This window comes from Micromys minutus (assembly GCF_963924665.1).
Source record: "Micromys minutus genome assembly, chromosome: 3".
Taxonomy (NCBI): domain Eukaryota; kingdom Metazoa; phylum Chordata; class Mammalia; order Rodentia; family Muridae; genus Micromys; species Micromys minutus.
In genome coordinates this window covers 44,663,557-44,671,834 of record NC_137972.1, presented here as the reverse complement: position 1 = coordinate 44,671,834, position 8,278 = coordinate 44,663,557, and the positions used below count along the sequence as shown (strand labels likewise).

General features: G+C 40.9%; 1 pseudogene across 1 annotated transcript; it reads left to right on the top strand.

Moving 5' to 3' along the window:
• Positions 1-1,109: 1,109 nt before the first annotated feature.
• On the top strand, positions 1,110-1,369 carry LOC308418895 (UPF0729 protein C18orf32 homolog; annotated as a pseudogene). Its single transcript has one exon. The product of its transcript is annotated as a UPF0729 protein C18orf32 homolog (transcript).
• Positions 1,370-8,278: the final 6,909 nt, after the last annotated feature.

Here is an 8,278-nt window from a genome sequence, read left to right as displayed (position 1 = left end):
GCAAGCCTCCATGATCCTCCGCTACAGTACTGGGTTTATAGAGACAGGTGGCCATGTCCAGCTTTTATGTGTAGGAACAGTGGATTTGAACTGAAGTCTTTATGTTTGTGCAACAAGTACTTTTACTAGCTAAGCCATCTTCCTGGTGTCTATATATCATCTTATTTAAAAATATATGTGTACATATATAATAGATAATTATAATATAATTATATAGAATAATATATGTTAATAGAAGTAGACTTTATAATAATGATAAGCATATAATAAATACATAAATATAGTTGTTTATCTTTACCGTCAAAGGTCATTTACTGTTCTCACATATGTGGTATGTTTTAAATAGCAGCTATAAGATAGATTACATCAGCATCAATGCAAACTCATAGATAGTGCCTTGTGCAAGAACCTTCCAGTTGGAGCATCACCAGGCACAGGAAATTTCTCAGCTCTGTCATAATCTCATTCAGTTGTATTGCTGATCACAGAATTGCTATACACTGTACAGTAGTATATATATATATATATATATATATATATATATATATATATATTGTTTGTTTATTACATTTTAAAGCTGGAAGAGATCAGTAACATAGGATTACAACCTGATTAATCTTAGAACAGGCTTCCTCTTCCTGTAAGTGGCCAGAGGTGACCTGTGAAGATGGTTCACTACTGCCTAGGCCATCAAGGACATGCATATTTGCAAAGCCACCAAGTATCTGAAGGATGTCACTTTAAAGAGCCAATGTGTGTCATCCCAGTGGTATAATGGTGGAGTTGGTAGCTGTGCCCAGGGTAAACAGTGGGGCTGGACACAGGGATGGTGGCCAAAAAAGAGTGCTGAGTTTTTGCTGCACATGCTTAAGAATTCAGAGAGCAAGGCTGAACTTAAGGGTTTAGATGTAGAATCTCTAGTCATCAAATACATCTAGGTGAACAAGGCACCTAAGATGTGCCAGCAAACCTACGGAGCTCATGGCCGAATTAACCCATTTATGAGCTCCCCCTGCCACATTGAGATGATCCTCACTGAGAAGGAGCAGATTGTTCCAAAGGCAGAAAAGGAGGTTGCACAGAGGAAGTTTCAGAGCTCTGATGGAACAATGGTGAGCATTCCTTGTATCATCATTCTGGTCCTGCTCTGGATCTTCCAAAAGTTCCTGGAGCCATACATATACCCCATGGTCAGTCACATATGTCCTAAAAAAAACCTATACAGCAATCTAGCGTTAAGAATATGGGCAAGGTAGAATGCAAGGGTGCAGGTACAAATGGGTTACCCACAAAGGGACCCACAGAAGTCTCATCCCTGAGTTTCTTTCTCATTAAAGTAGCTTTCATTTCTATTATTCCCATTTACTAATATGAACAAATACAAGGTCTGTGTGAGCGGACACTCAGAACCCTGAGTCCTTGGGTCTTCGAATTCTTTCTCAGGCGCTTGCTGTTTTCACTTCCTATGGGCTCTTGTACCTTGAGTGGGATGAGTCTTAATGTGAAACAGTGTGGTCTGTGGTGGGGTGCAATGTGATTGCTGATTACTGCCAAGCACAAGGGTGAGCAGACAGCGGAGAATGGTTACTGCTCCGAGGAATCTGGAAAAGGAACGAGAGGAAGCTTCTTGAAAAGAAGGTTAGCATGAGATGCAAATCAGTCCATTCTTATCTTCTTGTACAAAGCTCAAGTCCAAGTGGATCAAAACCCTTCACATAAAACCAGGTACACTGAAACTAATAGAGTAGAAAGTTGGGAAACTCAAACACATAGGCACAGGGGAAAACTTCCTGAACAGAACACCAATGGCTTTTGCTCTAAGAGCAAGAATTTTAAGGACCTCATAAAATTACGAAGCTTCTGTAAGGCAAATGACATTGTCAATAGGGTAAAATGGGAACTAACAGATTGGGAAAAGATCTTTGCCAATCCTACATCTGATACAAGGCTAATATCCAATATATACAAAGAACCAAAGAAGTTAGACTCCAAAGAATCAAATAATCCTATTACAAAATGGGGTACAGAGCTAAACAAAGAATTCTCAACTGAGGAATATCAAAGGGCTGAGAAGCACCTAAGGAAATGCTTAACATTCCTAGTCATCAAGGAAATGCAAATTAAAACAACCCTGAGATTCCACATCATACCAGTCAGAATGGCTAAGATCAAAAACTCAGGTGACAGCAGATGCTGGCAAGGATGTGGAGAAAGAGGAACACTCCTTCATTGTTGGTAGGATTGCAAGCTGGTACAACCACTCTGAAAATCAGTCTGGTGGCTCCTCAGAAAATTGAACATAGTACTACCTGAGGACTCAGCTATACCACTCCTAGTCATATACCAAAAATATGCTCCAACATCTAACAAGGACACATGCTCCACCATGTTCATAGCAGCCTTGTTTGTAATAGCCAGAAGCTGGAAAGAACCCAGATGTCCTTCAACAGAGGAATGGATACAAAAAAATGTGGTACATTTTCACAATGGAATACCACTCAGCAATTAAAAACAATGACTTTATGAAATTCTTAGGCAAATAAATGGGTGGATCTAGAAAATATCATCCTGAGTGAGGAAACCCAATCACAAAAGAATACACATGGTATACACTCACTGATAAGTTGGATATTAGCCCAAAAGCTCAGATTACCCAAGGTACAATTCACAGACCACATAAAGCTCAAGAAGTTGGAAGACCAAAGAGGGCATGCTTAAAAGGGGAAACAAAATATCCACAGGAGAAAAGACAAAATTTGAAGCAGAGACTGAAGGAAGAGCCATCCAGAGACTGTGGGGATCCATTTTATATACTGTCACCAAACCCAGACAATAATGTGGATGCCAAGAAGTGCATGCTGACAGGTCCCTGATATAGCTGTCCTCTGAGGGACTTTGCCAGAGTCTGAGAAATACAGAATGGGATATTCTCAACCAATCATTGGACTGAAAATGGGGTCCCCGATGGCAGAGTTAGAAAAAGGACTGAAGTAGCTGAAGGGGTTTCCAACACCACAAGAAGAACAACAATGTCAATCAACCAGAACCCCCAGAGCTCCCAGAAACTAAACCACCTACCAAAGAAAACACATGGAGGGACCCATGGTTCCAGAAACATATGTAACAGAGGATGGCCTTATCGGGCATCAACGAGAGGAGAGGCCCTTGACCCTGTGAAGGCTCAATGCCCCAGTGTAGGGGAATGCCAGGGAAGGAAGATGGGAGGGAGTGGGTAGGTGGGGGAGCACTCTCAGAGAGGCAGGGAGAGGGAGAATGGGATAGAAAGATTCCAGAGGGGAAACTGGGAAGGGGGATAACATTTGAAATGTAAGTAAAGAAAATATCCAATTAAAAAAATGTAACATCAGCATCATCGTCAATCACACAACTTCTAATTCTCTGTACTTCTAGTCCTGACAATGCATTAAACATCCATTTAACTTGTGAACAAAATCTCAGAACAATAGTCACAGTGCGTTCTTGCTCATACTATGAATAACTATACCTAGTGCATGATCTGCTAGGTATGGTTAATTTTCAAGTTAAGAAATTGTATCAGTAATACTGATGTTTGAAGATATTTGCAGTTTCTGTCACTGGCAAAGTCAGGGACACTTGTTACCTTTATAATTAAGTTATGTTAAGTTTCAGTTAGATGTCAGAAAAATTAAAGTGTGGGTTTGCTTTGCACATAAGTTAAAGAACCCTTCAATTTAGTCCCAGGACCCCACATGATAGAAAGAGATGACAGATCTCTGTAGATTGTCCTCTGCTCTCTACATGCCTGCAATGGCACATAACACTCCTCCCTATAAGTAAATAGATAAATAAATAAATAAATAGATAAATAAATAAATAAATAATAAATAATCCACAAGGGTAAAAAGTAGAAGAATCATATATATTGCTTTTGTAAAGCAGTTTTCTTTTATTCCAGTTAATTTTAAGAATTAAGAATACTTCTAAATTCATCAGTGGCTATTACATATATTATTAATAGGATGCTTTCTTTCTTTGTTTTTTCCTTTCTTCCTTCCTTCCTTCCTTCTTTTTTTTCTTTCTCTGTCTCTCTGTCTTTCTGTGTCTCTCTGTCTGTCTCTGTCTGTCTCTCTGTGTCTGTCTCTGTGTCTGTCTCTCTCTGTCTCTCTCTGTCTCTGTCTCTGTCTCTGTCTCTCTGTCTCTCTGTCTCTCTGTCTCTCTCTCTCTGTCTCTCTCTCTCTCTCTCTTTTCTTCTTTCCAAGGCAGGGTCTTGCTGTATAGCCCAGGATTTTCTGCCATTTGGAGTGTTATCACACTACTGGAACTCTGACTGCAGCCTCCTGAGTGTTAGGATTCCAGATGTGTGCTTCCATGACTGATTTCTATTTTAACCAGATGACTTCTGCTTAGGTGCTCACTTTGTAGCTCGGATGGCTTGAACTTGTAGCCAGCTTTCTGCCTCTGTCTTCCAGGAGCTTGGGTGATGGGCTTGAGCCACCCTGTTGGCTACTTAAGGAGCTGTTGATAGTGAACCATCTCCTGTTTCTGGAATGATTCTTACCATTTAGAAGTAAATAGCACAAATATACAAAAGCTCAAGTTCTTTATAAAAATGGCATGGCATTTGCACACATCCTCTGGTATCCTGAAGTCATCCCTGGATTGCCCATTGAACCGCATGCAGCCCACTACCATGTAAAATCTTATTATGTTCCCTCATGCAGCACTCTCCTCTCTTCGTTTTCTTCTTCTCTATCCCTTATGAGGACATTGACTGGATTTATAACCCACCTGGGTTGTCCTCCACAATCTCAAGTTTCTTAGTTATTTCTCAAAATATCCTTGCTGATGAAGTCATGCTCATAGGAGCACATCTTTCTGTGACTTGTCATGCAACTCATTAGGTCTCAGTTCCTCATCTGGAAATTGGAGACATTGTGTGACAGTGACAATTATAGTCACCTTTAAAAGGTGGCTCCTCTCTGGCCAGCAAGGAGATGTTGGTAGTGAGAGAAGAGCCCGAGAGACCCTGAGATGGAAGTGAGCATCTGTGTGCACTACCTTGTATTATCAGCTTTCTCGCATGGCTGGAGCACCAGCTCCATCACAGAGCAACCACCTCTCTTCAGATCTCCCAGCACAGGCATCTCTAAGAAACACCTTCCTGGGGCTTTTTGGACACCAGGTAGCTCAACTCAAAACCATCCCCTGCTTTTCCGAGAGCTGTTGCCTCAAAAGTAAACCAACTTATCATTCAGAAAATGCCCGTGTGATCTCAAATTTGCATACCCCAGATGAGGCTGCAAAGCCATTTATCTCTCAAGAGCAGCCTGCTGTGGTCCCTTTTATATTTTTATGGGATTGTCCTTAAATGGCTGATTAGTTTGGGGTGATTTATAAAATGCTTCAAGCCTGGCAATTTCTCCCTTAATGATTGGACAGATTTGTGTCTGGCTTTAAGCAGGCTTGGCTTTCTGTTGTTTCAGCGCATCTGTGGGCCACATTCATCCCACAGTGACCTGACTTTGCTCCAGTCCAAGACGGCTTAGTTCTTCACCAAGTTTTCTCAAGGTTGCGCTCTGCCTGCTATTGGCTCTTTATCTTTGAGAAAGGCAAAACAAATGCACCGTGAAAATAAAAAGGTACTAATCATTTTTTTTCTTCTTATTCCTTTTATCTTCAGGGACAAGAGAAAATCCCACAGACCCCAGCATGGTTATTCATCCTTCCTTGGGCTTGGTTTTCTTACTTGAAAGTAGGAAATATTACACAGAATCTTTTCTACCTGGGGAAATGATAGGGAATCAGCCAATGGTGGGAAATTGCTTGGTGTTATTTTGTCTGCAGCAAGCCTCCGTACTCATTAGCTGCTGTGTTTCCAGTTGGCTACCATGGAGAGAAACGTGCATGGAAACCAGGATAAGGACCTTCAGGCCCTTGAACCCTTTCTAATTTGGTCTGTGTGCAGCTTTACATGGTCTGCATCTTCACAGGATGCCTTGTCCGTGGAGGCAGAACTGGCTTTCTCTGACGGTGTGCCCCCATTTAACAGCTTTCTACTTTGTTTTGTCCTTTTTTAAAAATTTCATTTTAAGTTTTAAAGTAATAAGTGTATACCAAAGCCACCCTCTTATTTGTGGACAGTTCTAACCAAATACTCTGTTTAAATTTAAATTTGTTGAGAAGTGGGTGTGAAGGAGGTCAGAGGACAACTTGCAGGAGTTGGGAGTTGTTGCTCTCCTTCTATCATATGAGTCCCCAGGAATTGAACTCATGTAGTCGGGCTTGGCAGCAGTCTCCTTTATCCACTGAGCCATATCACTGGCCTGCCATGATTATTATTTTTCCCTTTCTTATGCATTATATAATATTTTTAGAAAGTGTACAGCTCACCCTTTATGTTTGGGGATTATACACATTCAGCAGGAGAAACCCTACATTAGATCTGAGAAAATATTAACATTTTTTCCTTGTAACTCCTTAAGCAAAATTGGTAGCATTTTTTGTTGTTGTTGTTGTGGTAGTGCACTGCACTGGGTGTCATAAGCAATCCAGAGATGAGATAAGGTTACAGAAGGACATGTTCAGGTTATATGCAAATTCTGTGCCATTTTTATAAGAAACTTGAGCATTTGTATATTTGTATCTCTGTGGGATTCTAGAACCCCATCTCCCACGGATACTAATGGTCAGTAATGCATATCTTGCTCTTTCTTGGAAATTAGTTTACATTTTTGTTTTGTTTTGTTTTTGAGAAAAGGTCTCATGTATCCCAGGCTGGTCTTGAACCTGCCATGTAGCTGAGAATAAACTTGAACTTAAGACTCGCCTACTTTCGCATCCCAGGTACCGGGTTTATAGGTGTATGCCACCATCACCTGGTTTATGTGGTACTGGGGCTGCAGGGCTAGGCAACCAGGCTGCATCCACAGCATTTTCTTTACACTATTTATTGGTTTCCTAAATGTAAACTGATAGTCTTGCCTTCTTCTATACTGCTCCATACCAGCATAATGAGTTTTATACATTCCGACATTAGCATTACAGCACATTTCCACTCAAATTGTTCTATATGTCTGTCATTTTTATTATGTAAATATTGTGTACTGCTAAGCACCAGAACAGAATGCACCATGGATAACTTTCCTGAATGAACTTTTGTTTTCCGTGGAGTTAACAAGTGCTTTAATTATTTAATCTCATTTTTTAAAATAGAAAATATATTCTTCCAAATAATATATTCTGATCATGATTTTCTCTCTCCCATTTCCTCTCAGATCCTCCCCACCTTCCCACCCATCCGAGCCCACACCTTTTTTTCCTCTTTAGAAAACAAATAGGCAAATTAAAAACAAACAAAACAGAATAAAGTGAAAACAAAGAGAAGGTGTGAGAAATGCACACAGGTGCAAACACACTCACTATAAAAAGACAAAATCAGAAGTCAAAATACGCTAGCAAAAGATCAGTAAGGAGAAAGCTGTCCAAATGGCAGAAAATAACCCTTCAAAGTTAACACTGAGTTTATTTTGTGCTGGCCATAAACTAATGAGCATGGGGCTTGCCTTAAATTGTGGCTTGGATACTCAGTAAGACTCCACTGGGGAAAGCTAATTTTTCTTTTGTGAGTGATTGTCAGTTGGAGATTACTTCTTGGTTAGGGATGGTGGCCTGTGTCTACTTCCCCTCTTAGGGCTGAGACACTATCTGACACGGATCTGTGCTTGTGCGTGTCTCTGTAAGTTCACATGACTGTCTGTCCTGCCTTATCTGGAAGACACTGTTTCCTTGGTGTCCTTTGTCCCTCTGACTCTTACAATCTTTCTACCTTCTCTTCCACTTAGTTCCTTGAGCCATGACGGGAGAAGTTTGATAAAGACATCTCATGTACGACTGAGTTTCCAAAATCTCTCACTCTCCACAATTGCCCAGATGTGGGTCTCTGTATTTGTTTCTGTCAGAGATGCAGGGGGAAGCATCTCCAGTGACCACTGAGCAAGGCGCTGGTTGGTCTATGGATATAGAATATCCTTAGAATATCTATCTCCTGCTATGTCTCTTTAACAGAACAATAGTATTTGGTTTTCCCCTAGGTCCATGACCTATCCAGTCTTAGGCTGTTTGTCACCTCAGAAGTGTCAGACATGGGTTCCATCTCATGCAGTATGCCTTAAACCTGTTCAGACAGTGGTTGGTTATTCCACCATTGCGCCAGCACATTAGGCAGGCAGATCACCATTGCAGGTGGGTTGGTATTTACCTTTCTTCTCTGGAAGCCTGCAGAGTCCGTTCTAGGATG